This window comes from Cyprinus carpio, chromosome A15 (assembly GCF_018340385.1).
Source record: "Cyprinus carpio isolate SPL01 chromosome A15, ASM1834038v1, whole genome shotgun sequence".
NCBI lineage: Eukaryota > Metazoa > Chordata > Actinopteri > Cypriniformes > Cyprinidae > Cyprinus > Cyprinus carpio.
This window is the reverse complement of record NC_056586.1, coordinates 12,948,496-12,971,216: the sequence shown is the minus strand read 5'-3', so window position 1 is coordinate 12,971,216 and position 22,721 is coordinate 12,948,496. Positions and strand designations below refer to the sequence as shown.

At 38.4% G+C, this 22,721-nt stretch overlaps 1 pseudogene; it reads left to right on the top strand.

The window, feature by feature from the left end:
• The window catches only part of LOC109103523, a 62,921-nt pseudogene that overhangs the window by 16,071 nt on the left and 24,129 nt on the right, over positions 1–22,721 (top strand).

Here is a 22,721-nt window from a genome sequence, read left to right as displayed (position 1 = left end):
TGCAGCCCCCTAGCTCCCCCTTGCAGACCCTCTGGGCTTTCCCGGACCCCAGTTTGAAAACCACTGGTTTAGATAATGACCATGTTTGCTTTGTAGGTCTGTCTTAGCAGATAAATGATTTACATTGGAGATGGTCTGTTGCCTGAGAGATAGATTGAATTACCAGCAGGGCTGTCTGTGATTTAGCTATATGAGCAGTGAGCACATATTCATTTGACGTTTATCCTTTCAGGCTGGAGCCTGGCAGACTTTCTCTCTGAATTTCCATTTGGTAACCACTATTTCTACTTGAGCATTCATCTTCTGTGGGTCTGGCAGCAGTGTTAAACTTGTAGGCTGTTGAATGGGGCTAATGGATTAAATGCATCTCTGCAGTGCCAAAAGAGCTGTAGGTACTTGCGTTAAAAGCTCAGGTGTAGTACTGAGGATAATAGTTGGGGTTAGGTGGGGTGAAGGAGCCAAATGCATCCACTTACGAGTAAGTGCTTTTCCTGTTTTCTGCACTCTGTTGGGCTCATCTGTCTAGTGATGGGAATTCTGAATCATTATTGAGAATCGATTTTTTTTTTTTTTTTTTTACACATCATAGTTGTTATCACATGGTCCCTAACATCTAGACATGGTATTCATGGTCCAGTAAAGATATACGAAAGCATGTATACTATTCGACTAAATTAACTTACTTTTAGCCCAATCAGTCAAATCCTTAAATATTGTCTAACTATTCACTATCAGCTTGTCAATTATTTTGAAAAAAAAAAAAAAAACTGTTCTCCAGTGATTTGGTAAGTTGTTGACTCAAAAACCTTTCAATCTAATGTGAGAACAAATCATTCAGACTGGTTTTGAAAGCCATTTCCACTGATTCAGAGGAAAGATTTGTTTATTAATCAATTATGGCTACACATTAACTGTTCTAAAAGATATGGATTTTGATTTTTGTGTATGGCAAAGGCTTATGACTGTTGTCTTTTCCTTCAGATTCAGAGAACCTGGTCAATGGGAACCACTCATCAGGAGTGCCAAAATCTCACTTGGTCTCCAACAAGAGAGTGCGCCCTGAGCACAGTGCCATTGTCAGTTCCATTGAGAAGGACCTTCAGGATATTATGGACTCATTAGTCATGGATGATCCTCAGCCCTCTTCCTCAAAGAAGCCCTCTGGTCAGCCCATCTCCCAGTCTCCCTTGTCCCCTATGTTAAATGGAGGGGGGCGCTTCCTTCTCTCACCCCCAACGAGCCCTGGTGCTATGTCTGTGGGCTCCAGTTATGAGAATACCTCCCCTCCTTTCTCTCCTCTCTCATCCCCATCAGCTGCCAGCAGTGGCAGCTACACCAGTCCTTCTCCGAGTGGTTGTCAGGACCAGCTTCACACGCTTCCTCCTGTACCAGTGAGGTCTTCTAGTTACAATTTCACCAGCCAGCCACCCATACCTCAGCCACGGACCATACTGCCAAGCTATTCTGGTGGTAACAGTGGGTCAAAGGTGCCTGAGAGTCCCAGACTCCAGCGAAAGGCTCTTTTAGAAGCACCGCCAAGCCCAAAGCCAAGTCGTAGGGGGTTGAACCAAGACAGCTCGGTGGCTAAAACCCCAGACAGCCCCATACAGACTCACATTCTGTCCTCAGTCTCCATCTCTACTGCTCCGACTGATTACCCATCTGTCAGTCGGGTTTCAGTTCCAGGCAGTCCCAGACTGACCCCCAAATTCTCCACTGCATCCCCATTCTCCTCACCTTCTAGCCCTAGAACCAAAACTGCCATTGTTCTGCAGGATCGGCCCTCAAGTCCTTTCCGGGAGCAGCCTCAGCCAGATCGCTCCTTGACCTCTAGCCCCTCTAACCAACTCTCCCCACCCTCACGATCTTTCCAGCCCCCTTTGGACCCCATTGTCCACATCATTCAGGGTGGACCTCCACACCCGCATCCTCGCACATTGCAACCTCCAGAAAGTCCGCGGCTGGCCCGAAGGAACCTTGAAGGGAGTAGCATGAGGGAGCTTCCCCCTCTTAGCCCCTCCATAGCTCGCAGGGGGGTTCCTGTGCTCCCTGGAGCTCTACCAGGAACCCTGCGGACTCCAGAGAGTCCATCCCCAAGAATGGTGCCAGAGAGTCCCAGACTCAGGCGGAAAGCAGGGTCTCCTACAGAAGAACCACTCAGCCCTCGTGGGATGCGTGCTCGTAGTCCTTCACCCACTTCTGGACTGATGGGAGAAGGCAGTGGATGGAAGGGCAGTGTTGGGAACTCGCTCTCTTCTGCCTTTAGCCTGGGTTCTCTGCCTGGGTCATCACCCCGATCCAGTCCCAGGAGCCACAGAAAGATGTCAGCAGGCCACAGGGACCTCCGGATGCCTCACCCTGGTATGAGGGAGCGCAAAAATAGCATCACAGAGATCAGCGACAATGAGGATGACCTTCTGGAGTACCATCGGCGCCAAAGAGAAGAACGACTCAGAGAGCAAGAAATGGAGAGGCTGGTGAGTGAGATGCAGTAGTACCTTTACATGCATTTATATAACACAATATCAAACCAAGTAGGATGTATTAGAAAACTGTCTTCATACAGTATATACACTAAAATGACCTTGAAACCAAAGTAAAATTGCATTTAGCTCTGAGGAAAGATCTAACATCATTTTTTTGAAGATGCCCACTTGAAAGCCACATCATAGTATAAAGAATTCTTCTAAGAAATACTGCTTGTCTCTGTTTGTACATGTCAAGTAGAGTGCTGCCTCTGCATGTCCTCCAGTGATATGCAAATTGCAAGTTTCTACAGTCAGTATTTTCCAGAAAGTGCACACCGATGGCTGTATCTAGTCTTAACACACCTAGCAAGCATTAGCAGTTGTGCTTTTGGTGAGAATGCAGGACATTTGGAGGAAATGCTACTACACGTCTCAAGCACAACTGACTAATCTGCTGTCGTGCTGAGGCAGAGGGCTCTGATTTTACCATGGCAACCCCATTGTTTGTTGTCTCTTTTATTGAGAGGTGGGAGGGAACAGTAGAAATCTTGGTCCAGTTTGCAGCCCAGAATGAAGCCACTGAGACAAAGGCCCCTGTGAAGTTTTATATGTGTTTGTGTCTGAAACAGCTCTTGTTTGCTTCTCTTGTAATTACCCATTGTGGTTCTTTATTGCTCTCAGAAAAGAAGGTGATCTAATTGAGCATACAGAGTTAATACTCAATACTCCCAACAGAGAGTATCTGTAATATGTTATTCGCTAAGCATCTGCAGTTCTAGTATGCTCCTAGTATGCTTTATTTGGCTTTTTGCTGATAAAATGTGTTGGATAAATGGTGAAAGAATTAGAGCTACAATAAATGAGCTTCACATGCCAATGACCTCATCCTCGCAAATGTGCTTTTTCTCCAAAAAGGTTCGGTACAAATTTAGACAAACAAGAAATGACCTTTGATTAAGACCTTGTTCTGAAATATTTGCAAAATGTCAAGTGTAAATAGCAAAGAATGTTTGCTCGGTGAAGAAAGATCAGATGTTCTTTAGTAAATGTGACTGTCAGCCATTATATCACTCATTATCAAAACTCTATGTCTTGTGAATTGACTTTCAGATAGGTATTTTGACATGGTCTGATGGCTGGAAACAGCTCTCATCTGTTTATGCAGTTTTTGCAGTTCTATTCATCATTCGTGGAGCAAGTCTGCATTTCAATAAAAACATCAGAGTGTGATGCATCTGACGTGCGGATCGGCGACGTTGAGCTCATTGACTGCCCCTTGGCTCCTGCTGAGAAGGAGCTGGAGTCTGCCTAGCATGACAAGCAGAAATGTGCTAAAGGGAGTGTTGCAGCAGGTTTAGATTTTTTTTTCTGCCAGCTGACTGTCATATAGAGGAGAGGTCAGGCAAAACATCACGTAACATGGTATGGCACAGAACGCATGGCTGGAGCTGCAGGAATCAGGAAGGAGACCGTGGTGTTGACTGCAGTCTGGAGGCTAAATCTGAGCTGCAATGAGCAAAGGTGGTAGATTTCAAATCGGATACTTACAAGGGGTCCTATGCTAAGCAACTAGCATTGAGATGAATGCGATTCCTAATGGATAGGTTTTCAGGATTAGAGGTGTGCAGGTTTTTACTGGTAGTGATGCAACTAAATCAATGCAGTAGTGATGTAGCCACCTCTTAATATTTCAGCCATACAAATTTTGCTATTCTAACATCATTTTTGATCAAAGTAAAGTGCATCCACACTGCTGACATTTTTACTCGTTGTAGCTTATCCACATTGTGCGTACGCACCTTTGTAGAAATGCTAATTAAACGCCACTGTTTTGGTCAATGGTTCAGCCGAAACCATTTTTTTTTGTGTGTGTGTGCTGAATATTCTCAGTTGTTGACATTTGTTCTTTAAACAATATTTAGTGTTCTGTTACAAATTTCTGCATATTCTACTTTGTTATTAATTTACTAGTTCACATGTAGTCAGATGTGAATAAACAAAAAGGGCTTTCTTGACGATGAACATTTAAATTATTTTTCTTCATTTTATGCATGTACAGCTGAGTAAGTGTGAGCAAGTCCAGTCTGCGGTGCATAATTTATCATCCCTAAACTGCTACAAGGCTCCAGAGGCACACATGGTTACCTTAGATACAGCCTTGGCACACACACACTTGGCATATGGCGTCAGTCACTAGAAAACCGTTCTGTCAGTCAGCTCGAGTGCCACACTGATGCCAGCCCTGCTAAAGATGACCTCGTTTTTTTTTTTTTACTGAGAGCTCTATGGAGTCAATATAATATCACATATATACGCAAAAAAATAAAGTTTTGCAAAGGAAAATAAAGTTTTGCAAACAAAAACTTAAAGTATTGAGGAAAATAATTTTGCTTTTTGCAAACAAAAATAAAGAATTGCAAAACATAAATGATACCGCCGCGAAAGCAAGCAGGGGCCAATACAAAATTCCCACCTTCAAATCAACAATTTTATTTGCAACACTGATTTTATTTTGCGCGTCAGTCTAGTTTGAGCTTGCGCTGCAGTTTTTCCTGTGCGCTTCATTTTTATGCGCGTCTCGCTTTGTGACACTGTTTTTACGTGGGGGTGGAGTCAAGGGGCAGGGGCGTGTAACAACAACATGCCTCCCTGGAAGTGACGTCATCGGCCCGAGACGCAGCTCACTGATCCAGGTACTGTCATGATGAGCAGATGCATGCGAGTGGATCGCTTCCTTTTTATTCACTAGCATTTAAAACCATGCATGGTTTCGTTTTATTAACTTTATTAACAAATGCATATGTGTATTAGCAGCGTTTGCTCAAGTTAAAGAAGTTGGTTACCATGCACATCTGTTGTTTATTTCTCTCGATGTGCACTCTTTTACTGGCATAAAGTTGGCTTGACGTTGGACGTTCGATATTCGCAAATCTAGGGACGTCTCTCTAAAGTTACATGCGAAACTACTATACACTTCTCTAACGTCAATAGCATGCAGGAGAATGACTAACAGTCATGAAAAACAACTGTAACTGTTTTCATCCAGGGTGTCAACTATAATGCACACCTTTTATATTTTTTTGATAAATTATTAAAATAACTGTAAAATCATATGTAAAATATTGCTACTTTTCATTACCAAATGGACGTAAACACTAATTTAAAGCTCAAAAAGCTCAAATGAAAAATAGCAATATTTTTTTACATATGATTTACAGTTTATTTTGAATAATTATGAAAAATATGAACGGTGTGTATTATAGTTGACACGAAGATGAACACTTTACAGTAATGTTTTGTATGAAAGTGAGTCATTTGTTCAAATGCTATTGAGCTTAAATTTGTATTTAAGTGCATTCGGTAATGAAAAGTAAAGCAATATTTTACATATGATTTACAGTTTATTTTGAATAATTTATGAAAAAATATGAATGGTGTGCATTATAGTTGACACCTAGATGAACACTTTATAGTAGCCTAGTTTTTGGGTTTTAAATGAAAGTGAGTCATTCTGTTTCAAATGCTATTGGAGCTTCAAATTATGGCACATTTTTTAAATTTGAGCCCATTCGGTAATGAAAAGTAGCAATATTTACATTTGATTTTTACAGTTTTTGTTAATTTATTTTAATAATTATAAAAAAATATAAAAGGTGTGCATTATAGTTGACACCTGGATGACCAGTTAAAACAGTTTGTTTTCATGACTGTTAGTCATTCTCCTTTGCATGTATTGACGTTAAGAGAAGTGTATAGTAGTTTCGCATGTAACTTTAGAGACGGTCCCTAGATTTGCGAATATCGAACGTCCAACTTTATGCCAGTCACAACACTTTTATAGCATTAAAATGTGTATTGTTTCATTTTTGGTTAACTGCATTAACAGTGTTTTTTTGTTTAAGATCTAACCTGTGGTGAGGACGCCAGCGCACAGAAGCGTTCTTTGTTCACATTTAGTTCAGAGTTACTGCTAGTTTTAATGTAAAATTATGCAATTCACTTCATAAACTATAACGTACATCATTAAAGAGGTCTACGACTCAAGTTTTATATCGATCTCGACTTCGTTTTTCATTTACATAACTCCTGGCATAAATAATAAATGACTGTCATTGTAAGATAAAAAAAAAATGAAGCTCGAATCTTTTTGGTTTAATTTTGCCACGAGTTTAATGCATAAACAAAACCCCGCGTGACCATAGCAACCCTGAGATTATCAGAGATTGATCAAATATTTTTATCCATCCCACAGTCCCGTTGATCGTGTCTTTTTATTGTAATATATGTGCATATAAGGCGTTTATTATTTTTATCATTATATATATATAATATATCCAAGTGGATTCTGCACACTGCTGGGTGGTTGAGGAGAGACCCCCCACATGATCGTACAGCGAATTGGGTGTACAACAATACATTATAAAACGCTATATAATGCATCATTCATTTATTCATATAGGCTAAAAAGTAGTATAAAATAATTGATAATAATATTATATTAAATAGGGCTATATTTTTTATTTTTATTGTTATGCTATTTCCCCTTTTAATTCGTGTATTGCTTACATAATTGACGTTCTTTGTTAAATTAGTGTTTTTCATTTACAAATGAAACTAGCGAGTTATTCATTTTATAATTCTAGATATTTATTATTATAGGGTTTATTGTTAAAATTCACCCTCTAAAGTGCACTTTAATGAAAAGTGTAATGAAAAGTAGCAATATTTTACATATGATTTACAGTTTATTTTAATAATTTTCAAAAAAATATAAAAGGTGTGTGCATTATAGTTGACACCTGGATGAACAGTTAACAGTTGTTTTCAGTGACTGTTAGTCAGTTCCTCCTTGCATGCTATTGACGTTAGAGAAAGTTTATAGTAGTTTCGCATGTAACTTTAGAGACGGTCCCTAGATTTTTGCGAATATCGAACGTTCCAACGTCAAGCCAACCTTTATGCCAGTAAAAGAGCAGTGCACATCGAGAGAAATAAACAACAAGATGTGCTGCATGGTAAACAACTTTCTTTTAACTTGAGCAAAACGCTGCTAATACACATATACACTTGTTAATAAAGTTATATAACAACGAAACCATGCACATGTTTTAATGCTAGTGAATAAAAGGAAGCGATCCACTCGCATGCATCTGCCTCATCATGACAGTACCTGGATCAGTGAGCTGCGTCTCGGGCCGATGAGAAAACGTCACTTCCAGGGAGGCATTAGTGTACAAGCCCCCCTGCCCCTTGACTCCACCCCCACGTCCAAAAACAGTGTCACAAAGCGAGACGCGGGCAGAGAAAAATGAAGCGCACAGGACAAAACTGCAGCGCAAGCTTCAAACTTAGACTGACGCGCAAAATTAAAATCAGTGTTGCAAATAAAATTGTAGATATGACCATGGAAAATATGTATTGCAAATCATTGCTTTCAAGCGCCGTCTCAACGCGGTATCACTTTATGTTTTGCAATTCTTTATTTTTGTTTGCAAAAAAGCAAAATTATTTTCCTCATACTTTAATTTTGTTTGCCAAAACTTTATTTTCTTTTGCAAAAAATACTTTACTTTTTTTTTTGCGTATAAATGTGAATATTATATTTGACTCCATAGAGCTCCATGATGAATCACATTTCCATTACTCCATAAAAAACTGAATTTGCTACACGGGAAAAAAGCAGAACGTGTCAGTAAGGAAGTACCATTGATCTATATAAGATTTTTAGATCAGAGGGAAGTATGCTGTTTTAGTTTTTATTTACCCGAGACAATTTTTTTTTAAAGGAAAAAAAAATAAAATTCTTATTTTTACTAAGAAAAATAGTTTTTGAGCATTTTTAGCACTGAGCATTATATCATATTATATTATATTTATACATATGTTATATTAACCTCTATCTGTTGTAAAGCAGATAGAGAGGGAGGAAGAGACAAGAGGTATTGTAATTCCTAAACCCGGTATGCAACTGCGTTTTTGACCCCAGTTAAGTGCAAATAGCATCTTTCTGATGAAGATTAAAAGCAGTTCCTCGACACACAAGCATGCATGCTAGAGCTCCCTCTCGGGACCATTTTGTTGATGGTGGTTTGATGTGTTTGCTTCCTGGGTTCTTAACAGTTCAGTTTCAAATGAGCTATCTGCTCTGGGACAAGATTATTGGAGGATTCTCTTCCACAACAAGAAAGAGAGAGAGAGTATTTGGGGGAAGAGAGACAGTTAACTGACTTTTGTTCTGTGGCAACATGATATCTCTGGTCAATGCAGACTTTACTCATTCGGACCCGGCTCTTGTAATCAAGACAGTGAAGAACAACACTGAGTGCTCTTAGCAACAACACGTGGGGTTATATAAAGCAATATTCAAGGATTCTCAAAAAGATCGTTTGACATTTTGCACAGGTGACTTTGTAGTCCTGGAAGATACAGACATTGATACTAGAGGTTGATACTTCACAGTACATGACAGGGTGGCTTAATTTCCATTGTTCCAATCGTTCTTGCGATTTTATTAGTTGTGCAAATATCATTAGTAGCCACTGGTGTTTTGAGAAAGAGCTGGCAGTGAAAATCTTTTTGTTCAAAAGTGTGCCACGGGATTCACACGAGTGGCAGTTAGTTCTGTCCTCCTCGCTGCATCTCGATGTCTTAAACTTGGCCATGAAATGACACAATGAGCCAATCTTGATTTAACCTGAATGAAGAGGCACAGGCCACTCTATATCCTTACCTTTTTAATGCATTTGTACAGAATAAAAGGCAAGGTCTAATATTAACCACTATTTATGTCTTGTTCTTTTGCCAGATATCTGAAGGCTTTTAGAGAGGGCCCTGTTTTCTGTCTTATGGTCGCAGAGGATAATGCATCCGTTTTATGGTGACATTTGCATGCCACTATTCTGTGCAATACTCAAATACAAGTTTTCTGTTTATTAGTCCACAAATAGACCTTTATGTGGTACTTTCAGAACACACAAGGACAAATAGTCCTTGAAGACTACAATTTGAATATATTATATAAAAAAAAACCTCATTTAGGTTCTCGAATACTGTGTGTTTTTTTATGGGTTATTCGATGAGTCTATGGACTAATATGTGTATTTCTCTATGGCATTTTTTGGATTCCTCATTCTGAGGGTGAAACAAGTTTCCTGTGTTTCACAACTGTGTATGTCTAGACATTTTTATATGCTATTCCAAAAATGTAGACTGTTTTTCCCTCAGACTCTGTGTGAAATAGTAGAGGTTCCCCTCATTTGGAGTGGCACCATGAACAGACTGCATCTGGGTCCTGTTCATGTCGACTTGGCTTGTGGTAATGGTGTTGTTATTCATTTTGACAGTCGAGTGAAGAAAGCAGTTGTCTATGTTGTTTACCAAAAATATCATAAATTGAGCATCAGAAGGTTGTCCAGGATGTTTCTGGAGGACTTATGTACGTGCTGAACTTAGTCTGTAGTCTCGTGTTTAGGTAACCAAATATTAGAACGTTGTTCACCACTCTTGGGTTGTTGCAGGGCACGCTTTGAAAGAGGACAAGAGAAAGACTTCTTATTCCTCCAGTGAACAGCATTCATTCATAATGCATTAATTCATTCATTAATCATTCATATCGTATCTACTAGAGAGGGGAAAACTCATTTTCGTCGTTTCATTTGTTCCCCAAAAGTCGATAGTTGTGTAACAATTGTTTAAACGTTGTGGATGTAATTTTGTGGCTGGGAGGGTGGCTACCGTCTTGTTCAAACAATGCAAGATGGGCTAGGATGGGTTATCAGGTGAAATCTGTTTGAAAATGAATTGTTTGTGGAGTTCCAGTCTAGGCACAGAAATGGACACTCTTCACTTCAGCATCCTAAAATCAACACGTCACATCGTGTGAACAAAAATCCATATTTAATAAAATTTAACTTAGATGTTTAAAAACATTATTTTAATTATTCATTTTATGAACTGTAAAAATATATAAACATATGCATGTGACAAGTGTGCAGTCACCGTAGCACAGTTAAAATCTCTGTGCTGTTGGTTTGTTTGGATAGCCGGAATCGGAAGCGAACAGAACGGAAGGTTATCTGGGTAAAGGTATTGCAAAGCAGTCCAGGCACGTCCACAGCTCAGTCGCGAGTCGCACCGTAGACCCGTCACCTTTGAGATCTTGAGAGAGAGATAAGGTCTCGGAAGCCGCAGGAGAGGCTCTGACATCGACGTTGTGGAGTTTGAGAGGTCTGGAAAAAGATTTGGAAGGAGCTGTAATGTTGTGTGTGTGTCAGTTCTCGACAGAGGGAAGACATTGGAATTACGAGCTGGTATCCAAAAGCAAAGCCCATGTCTCCTGAGCTCTGATTGTCCATGTTGGATGAATGCATTAACCCGTTTAGTTCACCCCTGAGACATGATTGAATCTGACATTTTTTCAATTCCCAGGACACTTAAACTCACTAATTTTCTGTTTTATTTTCTTTGCTGTTTTAATTCCTTCTACTACTTTCTTTTTAGTCAGAAACCGAACGGAGGTTTCTTTTGCCATATGAATAAGTGTTTTTCTGTTGTTTTAACACTGATGTCTGCCCTTCTCACAGTTTTGGATCAATTGGTTGACATCTTTAAAAGAGGTCCGCTCGTTTTAGTTCGACTTCTTTTTTCTTTTACTACCCTGCAAAAATTATAAATATTTGCTTTGTAAGATAAAAAAAAATGAAGCCGATTTTTTTGGTTTTAAATTTTTCCCACGGGGTTTAATGTAAAAAACCCGCGTGACCATGAAACCTGAGATTATAAAGAGATTGATCAAATTTTTTATCCATCCCCAGTCCGTGAATCGGCCCTTTTTATGTAATATATGGCATATAAGGCTTTTATTATTTTACATATAAATATAAGATAATCCATGGAATGTGCACATGTGGTGGTTGAAGGAGAGACCCCCCCATGAGCTAAGCGAATTGGGTGTACAACATACTTTAAAACGCTTATAATCATCATTTTATTCATATAGGCTAAACGTATTAATAATTATAATAATTTTATATTAAATAGGCTATATTTTTATATTTTTGTTTGCTTTCCCTTTTAATTCGTGTATTGCTACCTAATTAAAACGTTCTTTGTTTAATTAGTGTTTTCATTTACAAATGAAACTAGGAGTTTTTCATTTATAATTCAGTATTTATTATTATGGGGTTTATTGTTAATCATCCTCTAAGTGCACTTTAATAAAGTGTATGAAAGTACATATTTTACATATGATTACAGTTATTTTAATAATTTTTCAAAAAATATAAAAGGTGGTTTATATTTGACACCTGTGAACATTTTACAGTTGTTTTCATGATGTTAGTCTTTCCTTGCTGCTATTGACGTCTGATAAATGGAAAAGCATACAAAGGAGTAATGCATTTCCAATTCAAGATTTGCGATATCGAACGTCCAAACCCAAAGCCAACTTTAGCCATTAAAAGAGGCACATCGATAAATAAACACCAGATGTGCAGGGTTTAACAACTTCTTTAACTGAGCAAACGCTGCTAATACACATATACATTGTTAATAAAGTTAATAAAACAAAACCATGCATGTTTTAATGCTAGTGGAATAAAGGAAGCGATTCCACTCGCATGATCGCTCATCATGACAACCTGGATCAGTGAGCTGCGTCTCGAGCCGATGACGTCACTTCCAGGGGGGCATGTTGTACACGCCCCTGCCCCTTGACTCACCCCCACGTCAAAAACAGGTCACAAAGCGAGACGCGCAGAAAATGAAGCGCACAGGAAAAACTGCAGCGCAAGCTCAAACTAGACTGACGCGCAAAATAAAATCAGTGTTGCAAATAAAATTGTAGATATGACCATGGGAAAATATGTATTGCAAAATCCATTGCTTTAGCGCGGTATCATTTATGTTTTTGCAATTCTTATTTTTGTTTTTCAAAAAGGCAAATTATTTCCTCAATACTTTAATTTTTGTTTGCAAAACTTTTTTTTCTTTTGCAAAACTTTATTTTTTTGCGTATAAATGTGATATTATATTGACTCCATAGAGCTCCAATGATGACTCAAATTTTCCCCCACTCCCTTAAAATGACATTTGCTACACGGGAAAAACAGACGTGTCCCGTAAGGAAGTACCAGATCTATATAAGATTTTTTAGATCAGAGGGGAAATATGCTGTTTTAGTTTTTTTACCGAGACATTTTTTTTAAAGGAAAAAAAAATAAAATTTTATTTTACTAAGAAAAATAGTTTTTGGCATTTTTAGCATGAGCATTATATCATATTTTTATTAATTTATAATATGTTATATTATCTATCTGTTTGTAACAGATAGAGAGGAGGAAGAGACAAGAGGTATTGTAATTCATAAACCCGGTATGCAACTGCGTTTTTACCCAGTTAAGTGCAAATTTGAATCTTTCTGATGAAGATAAAAGCAGTATCCTCTGACACACAAGATGCATATGAGCTCACCCTGGACCATTTTTGATGGTTTGATGTGTTTGCTTCCTGGGTTCTTACAGTTCAGTTTAAATTGAGCTATCTTTCTCTGGGACAGATTATTTCTGATTCTCTTCACAACAAGAAAGAGGAGAGAGTATTTGGGGAAAAAGACAGTTAAATGACTTTCTGTGGCAATGATTATCTGGGTCAATGCAGACTTTTCTCATTCTGACCCGGCTCTTGTAATTTAAGACAGTGAAGAACAAAACTGAGTGCTCTTTTGCAACAACACGTCGGGTTATATAAAGCAATATTCAAGGATTCTCAAAAAGATCCTTTTGCCATTTGCACAGGTGCTTTGTAGTCCTGGAGATACCGACTTTATACTAGATTTGATAACTTACAGTACATGACAGGTGCTTAATTTCCATTGTTCCATCGTTCTTGCTTGCGATTTTATAAGTTTGCAAATATCCTTAGTAAGCCACTGGTGTTTTTGAGAAGAGCTGTGCAGTTGTAAACTCTTTTTGTTCAAAAGTGTGGCCAAGGGATTTCACACGGTGCAGTTAGTCTGGTCCGCCGCGTGCATCGCGATGTTCTACACTGGGGCCATGGGAAAGTGGCCACAGCCAGGCAATCTAGTTAGCCTGAGAGGCCACAGGGCCACTCTATCACCTTACCTTTTTAATGCATTTTGTAACAGATAACAGGCAAGGTCTCTGTAGCCAACACTAGTTATGTATGTATTCTTATTGTGAAGTATCTAGAGAGAAGCTTTTTTAGAGCGGGCGTTTCTGTTTGGTCGCCAGAGGATAATGCATGTTAGGTGAATTGCATGCCACTATTCTGTGCAATACTCAAATTACAAGTTTGTCTGTTTATTAGGCCACAAATAGACTTTATGGTACTTGCAGACACACAAGGCAAATAGCCTGAAAAAGACTCCAATTTGAATACTTATATATAAAAAAACCTCATTTAGGTTCTCGAATACTGGTGTGTTTGTTATGGAGTTATTGATGAGTATGGACACTAATATGTGTATTTCTCTCATGGCATAAATAACATTTTTTGGACTCCTCATCTGAGGGTTGAAACAAGGTTCCTGTGTTTCACAACTGTGTATGTCCGAACATTTTTACTATTCCAAACATTGGAGACTGTTTTTCCTCAGACTCTGTGGAAATAGAGGAGTTCCCCTCATTTTGGAGTGCGACCATGGAACAGATGAATCTGGTCCTGTTGAATTGGCTTGTGGTAATGTGTTGTCTCTCATGACCAGTCAGTAAGGACAGCAGTTGGCTATGTTGCTTAAAATATCACAGAATTTTGGCAAACAGAAGTGTCGTCCCCGGTGTTTACTGGAGGACTTAATGTACTGTGCTTGGACTTAGTCTGTACCGTCTTGTGTTTGAACATATGAGAACGTTTTTCACAATTTGGGTTTTCTTGAAGGCAAGCTTTGAAGAAGAGGGAAAGAGAAGAAAGACTTCTTATTCCTCCGTGACCATTCATTAAGTCATTCATTCATTCATTAATCATTATGCTATCTGTTATTCTATTAAGGAAACTATTTATGGTTTTATGTTCCCAAAGTGAGGATAGTAGTGATTAACAGTGGTTTAACCAGTGGGCAGGAATTTGTGTGGGGACCTTCCTTTTGTTAAACCAATGGCAGGAGGGCTGAGTATTCAGGAAATCTGTTGAAAATGAATTGTTTTTGCAAGTCAGTTTAGGACCAGAAAAAGGCACACTTCAGCTCAAAAAATAACACGTCAAAGTGTGAAAAACTAATAATTTAATATAAATATTAGATGTTTAAAAATTATTTTAAGATTCATTTTTATTGATTGTAAAATACATACACAATGCAGGTGGACAGTGCTGACAGCTAACAGTATCACACTTTAAAATCTTTTGGATGTTTGTTTTGGAATCGCCAGAATGGAAGGCGTACAAGAAACGGAAGATCTATCTGGTTAAAGGTATTCAAAGCAGTCAAGGCACGTCACCGCAGTAGGATGTCGCACCGTGACCCCGTCACACATTAGAGAGAGACGAGTAAGGTCAGTGAAGAGCAGGAGAGAGCCTCTGACATGGTTGGGGTTTGAGCGGCTCTGAAAAAGGATTTGAGGAGCTGTAGGTTTGTGTGTGTGTGTCATTCCAGACAGAGGGAAGACAGCAGTAAGAGCTTGGATCAGAAAGCAAAGCCCATGTCTCCTGAGCTCTGATTGGTCCTTGTGTGGTTGGAACTGCATTAAACCCGTTTATGTTCAAACACCTGAGACATGATTGAATCTGACATTTTTAAATTCCAGAGACACTTAAAACAGCACTAATTTTCTGTTTATTCTTCTTTCTGTTTTATTCTTCTACTACTTCTATTTTTAGTCAGGGAACCCGAACTGAGTTCTTTTTCATATTTCAATAATTTTTTCTTCTTTTTTAAACACTGAAGTCTGCCGTTCAGTCATCAGTTTTGGAATCAATTTGATTTTTACATCAATCTTCATTTGCATTAAGCATAATATTACGGTTGATTTACTTTTAAAATAATTCACCACACACCATGATATTTTACACTATATTAAGTATTGCACCAAAAAAGGCACACACACACACATCCCTATATATTATTCAATAAATTTATATATAATTAATATTAAGTGGATTGTTTATTATTATTGGATGTACACTATTTTTAGATGAATGGCTTTGAGCAACAACAAGAAAAGTAAAACATAAAAATTATTTAGACACTAAAGAGCAATTTTAATGATAATTCAGAGATTTAAGAATGGAAACTCACCGTTTTTATTATTTGATATTAGTTATATATAATAACCTTACGTGTTAGTTATATTATTGAAATTGAGCATCATGCAGTTAGGAAAGGTTGTGTTTTTAAAGACATTTAACTCCTATTGTAACTGATTACAGTAGAAATCAGATTGGCCACTTTACAGAATCAGTGTAAAAGAACATTGCCATTTTCTGAATGGACCACACTCGTGAGAAATGTGCCTTTACGACACACCACTCACCCAAACACTAGCAAAGTGGGGGAGCATTTGTAAACAGAGAGTACGGCTGTTCATTGGAAACCGTATGGAAAGTATGAGGTGCTAACGGTTATCCTCCATACCCGTTCAGTGGAAAAACCATCTCTATTTTTCCATCTGGCCATAACAGCGATGTCAGCAGTGACCTGACGGAAATTGTAATTTACACATTAACCCGTCTCACAAAATGAGAAGATACTGACAAGCCCCCACACAATCAGTGTTGTGCTTAGTAAGCACTGGACCCTGAGTGGGTACATGGAATGGTGTTTAAACTTGCATCTGGGCCTCCCTTACCGGTGTGTTGCAAAAACTTACATAAAACAAGGACATCCATTTCAATAAGCCTCTGTAACATGGAATCATATCATCATTAGCAGCCACCCAGCAGAGAACAAATGAGCCTGATTGAGCCAGGCGAGCCAGATGTATTGCGACTCATACTACCGGGACAAGCGTGAGAAAATGGAGTGTATGTGTGTGTGTTTGAGGCGGAGGGGACTAGGGGCTTTGGATTGTGTTCAACTGTCTCAGCGTGGTGTGTGAGTTTCTGGAGAGCTACTCAATGAGGACCAACAAAAAAAAAACATCTGATGAGAACCACAGGACTCTAACCTAGTGTGCTACTTTTAACAGGGCACCATGAGGGTGAGTTGAAGTGGTTTCCATTGCCTTTCTTTTTTACAAGGTAGTTTTACTGTGCCTATACAGTGTATAATCCAAAATGTACCATAAACCTAGTGTTTAATTACTAAAATTGTACTTTTACACATTTTAGTCTGACTTGTACAGTGTGGCTGCACATATATTGGTATTTACAAACTAGGTATTTACGTCTGCAATAAATTGAGTCAATATGTAAACTGTTGCATGACTTAAGCATTGGAACATGGTTCCCTCATGCTGTTCTATTAGCACTCCCTTAACAGCACAATTAAACTGTGTATTGCTTTAGACGTGTTCAAGGTAGCACTGGCTTTGATTGAAAACATTCATAAGCGGCGGTAAACTCCAGGGATCAGAGGCTCAAACAGCTGCCTGGAGGAATGGAGTTGAGCAGATCAAAATGATTAGACTCCTTCACCCATACAGTCACCCCTCACATCAGCCTCTGTGTGTTCACAGAGCTTTAATATATCAGGGTGTTGCCAGATCTAAACAATTTCCTTCCCCTAGGGGGGACCTGCTAATGACACAACTACAGGAGGGCCCTTTTAAATTCGTAACTGAGTGTCGTGCACATTGGGGTCTGTTGTAGTTCCTGGTCTAAAAATGGTGACTAAAAAGTCTCTTTAGAAGTGAGAACATCTGCGTTTAACTGTCCTTGGGACAGTTTTTGATCGAAAACTCTCTAAAATGGGAGATGTTGCTCTTGGCTCTTAAGCAGAGACGAATTAGCTGTGGTACAGTATACAGCAATTATTTGTGCAAATTGTAGTTGACGAGAAAAACTTCTGTGCATATCACCTCTTCAGTATTAGAAGGGGGTGGTTTGGATTGTTACGGAGCATGGAAGCCTGAGGAATGAAAGCACGGGGAGCTTTTTGAACATTTAGACATGTAATTTTCTTGATGAGACACGTCAGGTGACTACATTGTGATGTGGTTGAGCTGTGGATTTTTAAGTGATTTATGTCACAACGGATCAATTTCAGTGGTCTCTCTGAGCCACCTATTTAAATTCAAGCTAAAAAAATTTCCATTCGGGTAATTTGGATTGAAAGATTATGGTACTTTTTGCTATAGCAGCCATCTCTTGTCTGTGATTCAGTAGTTATGATGGGAGAGGGGCCATGGGAACAGTCGGAAACCGTTCACCCTCAGCCATGTTTCTCGTTTTCAGTGTGGTCCTGGAGATCGGGAGGCTCTGGATACATTGGTGGAGATATATTAAGGGTTATGTAGAATACTCATCACAGTCCTCCACAAATCACACTGGTGCCTATCTAGGCTCGTGAGCACCTCAAAGAGAGCACACACAACCTGCTAGAGTACCAGCTGGCCTCTTTTTGTTTATATTACCTTTTCTGACTCTGGATTTAAGCATGTCGCCAATTATTTTAAATTCCTACAAGCCAGTTTGTAGTCAAGGTGTGATGGCGACTGCTCGAGAGGAGATTGAGAATTTTATGAAAATAAAATATATATTTTAAATGTATACTACCATTTAAAAGGTGGGGGGTCAGTAAGATTTCTTACAAAGTTCTTATAACTCGCCAAGGCTGCATTTATTTTGAAAATATTAGAGTAAAACAAAGAGAGCAAGTAAATAGAGATAAAAACACTAATATTGTGATACATTACAAGAATTTTAAAATACATGTTTTCTAATTGAACTCTATTTTAAAAATGTAATTGTATTCCATCAACTGTCAGATCAGTACTCCAGGCTTCAGTATCTATCTGATCCTTCAGAAATCATTCTTTTATGCTGATTTTGATAAGAGACATTTCTAATTATTATCAGGTTGAAAACAGTATTTCTGCTTAATATTTTTGTTTTAGGAAACTGTCTTTGTTTTTTGTAAGATTTCTTTCATGAATAGAAAGTTCCAAAATAACAGGAATTTGTTTTAACTTAGTCGCCTAATCTTTGTAACAATTATAAATTGTCAATACGTCAAATGACAATAGGCTGATCTTTTCTGTATAAAAGTATTAATTCATTCCTCATTCATTCATTTAAAAAAAGAAAAAAACTGACCCCAGTCTTTTGAAAAGTAGTGTATAAAAGTAAAACAATAAAAAGTAAACTCTTACATTAGCATTTCTTAAAATCTCAAAAGGAAATTTGTATTTGAAATTCATGTATTTGTATTTGAATACAATTTGTATTTGATATTCATTTATTTTGTGCTAAGTATACTACAAATACATTTGCATATTTATGTGATTAATAAAAAATACCCTGCAATACTTGTATACTTAAAGAAACTGGTATACTTAAAGTCTGCTAAATTGGAACAATTGGCACTTTAATTGTTTGGAAATAGTGTTGAGGTCCAACTAAAGATATACTTGATATACTTGTGCTAAAGTGATACTATTGCAAGGTATACTTCAGGTACACTTTAAATATCTTGGCATTTAAAGACTGATCTATAAAGAAATATTCCCCAAAAATGTTTCATTTATTAAAAAACACACATAGTCATAAAAAGAAATAACCCCCAAAAATGCTTCAAATAATTTCTCCAAATTAAGTTTAATTATTATTTGATATCAGTAAGTGATATGACAGTAAATGTGTTAATGGATTTGATATATATTTAGGATGAAATACATGTATTTTAAATAAATCATTTCATAGGGTTTTTTACGAGAGGAGTGTCAGCCAATCATTGAATGTCATCAAGTATATTCAAATTCATGAGTGCTCATTGTTCTCACAGTAGTAACTCAATTTTTCGTTATTACCTTGAAATGCCTAGCTGCCTAATTTAACAAGGAACTGCACTTGCATTAATAAATTGCATTCATAGAACCCCAAAAACATTGTTAAATGCATTTTTCCACACAAAATATTACAGCCAGTTTTATAAGCATTTCTAGATATTAACATATCGTAAAAAAAAAAAAAAAAAGTTTATTTTTTTCCATTTGCGTACCAAACAGACTGTGTAACTCAGCAGAGTCGGTGCCTCAGTCTGGAGCAAATGGCATATAATGGCCAAAGGTCACACTGAGAATGTGTCTTTGAGGTGGGCCCAACTCACTTTAAAGGGCAGCTGTTACCACATTCAGACCCCCCCAGGCTGACATTACATGAGTCGTGTGTGTTGGGTAGTTGTTCAGTGTCTGCCGTAAGAGAGCGCCTGTTCTGACAAGCGCTGGATGTTTGTATGTGCTGAAAGCAGGGCTGCGTCCTCTCGCTTGAGGACAGGGTCCTGATAAGAGTCTCTCCAGACAGTGGTGCTTCTGTTTATTTCCTCTCCTCTCTTCAGATCTGCATCAGTAGGATGCTGAGTGCCAGAGGCTGGCGCAGAGGAAATTAGATAACATGAGGAAAACTTTTGCCACCCCTGACTCATCTAATAGCTCATCTCTGTTGTGTTTTAGGAACGGCAGCGGCTGGAAACAATCTTGAACCTCTGTGCCGAGTACAACAAGGGCGACGGGCCGGCGGGAGATCTGGGGCTTGGCTCAAGGGACGGGCTTAATGTCAGACGTCCTTCCTTGGACAGTGTGAGTAGTGCTTCCCTAAGGGTGACGCAGAGACATCGTGAAAGCCAAGAGGAGAACCTGAAGGAGGACAGCAGTAGCACTGAGAGTGCACAGCAGGACGGACGGACCCCACCAGCTCTGCTAAATGGACAAAAATGGACAGGTCTGATTCTTTCTACTTCTTAAAATAAGAACAGTTGTGGTATATATGTTTGCTCTATTAGCAATGTTAGTATCTAGCTTTTAATCAATTATACAATATTAATGTGCTTTTCATAATGCATATTTGTATTATTACACTACAAGTTTGGGGTCGGTAGGGTTTTTTTTTTTTTTGTGGATAAAAATAATATTTTTTGTTCATATTTTTTATTCAAAAGTAAACAGTAAAAAAATTCATAATATTACAAAAGATTCCTATTTCAAATAAATGCTGTTCTTTTGACTTTCTATTTATCAAGAAATGTATTACAGTTTCCATGAAAATTAAGTTTTTAACATTGATAATAATAAGAAATGTTTCTTGTGCAGCAAATCAGCATATAAGAATGATTTCTGAAGGACCATGTGACATTAAAAATTCAGCTTTGCCATTACAGGAATAAACTAAACTGCATTTCAAAATATATTTAAAATAGAAAACAGTTATTTTGAATTGTAATAATGTTTCATGGTAGCACTGTTTTACTGTATTTTTTTATCAATAAACTACCCTGGTGAACATGAGAGACTTCAAAAACATTACAAAAGAACTTACTGACCTCAAACTTTTGAGCAATAGTATATATGAAAAGTAAATCATATAAACTGTGTGTGAATTGTAGCTAGGCAGAGGACTCTCTGGGATCAGGCAGCATTGGCCGTCTGGAACTGGGATACCTGGAGGAGGAGCGGGTTCGAGTGCTGGCAAAGGTAGATGAGCTCAAAGCTCGAATCACAGAACTGGAGCAGCAACTTCAGGAGTCCAAACAGGAGGTGAGCCGCTCTCATAAACATTTTTATATAGCTAGTTAAATACACTGAAGGATACACAGGAAGTCCTTTCCTAATTATAGTGGATAAGAGTTGGAAGCAGAGGGAAGTGATGCATAGTGGAACAGAGAATGTCAGATGGAGCTCTCGGGTGTGTTTTATGTGCCCTGTGTGAGAATTGCTCTATCTGACATGTTTGATCTGTACAGGCGGAGATGGAAAGAGCTCTGCTGCAGGGAGAGAGACAGGCCGAGCTGGAGCAAATTGAGGCTGAGACAGAGATTATCAACCAGCTACAGCGCAAACTCAGTGAACTGGAGAGCACCATTCAGAGAGAGAAAGACAAGGTAGGTTACACACACCACATAAAAGTTCACAGAATGTAATTGTCCATATTCTGAACATATTTATTGCATTCATTTTACATGTAGAAGTAAAAATGTTTCCATAAAGGTGTGGTCATATTTAGCATTGCTTAGGAATCCACATCATCTCAAATTTCACATGAGGGTGAAATATTTCCCCACTCAGATTTCGCAACTGGTTCAGTTGGTCGTTAATTTGCCATGTTGATCAACGGAAACCATCTGCTTGGTTTAAAAGTGACTTCATTGTATGCAGTTCTTAATATGTATACACTATTGACAATAGAACATTTTTGCTTGTGAAATTTGCGCCGAAATGTGACTGCACCTTAATTGTTAAGAGTTTCAAATCGCCAAAACTGACTGTTTTGTGTTTTTTTATACTGTTGAGCCTCTCTGGACTGAACAGCCTTTTCTGGTCTCTGACATTCCCTTAAAGGCATGCCATTCTGCTGGATGGCCACTCAAAGCCCATTCTGGTCTCAATTGCCATCCCCAGGTAAAAAAAACAAAACAAAAAAAACCAAAGAGCGACAGTGCTCATCCAAACTAGCCAAACCGCTTCCCATTACATCTGGTCATTCTACATTCTACAATAGAGGATCTGAAGATGATAGTCACATTTAAATGCAGTTCATTGGTTTTGTTTGGCCAGAAAGCCAAGGTTCTGCTTAGTAATCAAGCATTCATTCACAAGAGGTGTGGTCTTTTTCCTCTCCTTTTGTGGTGGTTCTCATCAGGTCCTCTACAAAGCTTGGCAACACTAACAAGCCTTCATTAACCTCTAATCTCCTCACTGCTTTTTTACGCACTGACAGTCTCTTCTGCTCGCCCCCTCGGGTTCAAAACTGTTTAGCTTAGCACAAACTCAGGCTTTGGGATTAGCACACTGGCTGTGAGGGACAATAGCTCCAGTGGTGCAAGACTCTGTGACTTACAGTGGGTGTCTTTTAGAAAGTCTTTTTCCTGCACGCTGTTTCAGAAATCCAGCTTTATATCTTATCCATCAGATTCTGGGTTTCTCTGGGTATTTTAGTCTCCTTTTTCGATTCTGCCAAGTATTAGGCTCTTGGAGATATCCTTAAAGGAACAGTTCACCCAATTCTGTCATTATGCCTTTTGTTATTATAGACTTACTTTCTGTTGAATGCAAAATTGGAAAATTTTGTACACTGTGCTCGGCATTCTTTCCTATGAATTTTCAGTGAATAGGAACTGAAACTTTAAAACTTGGGGATGCAAAGCAACAT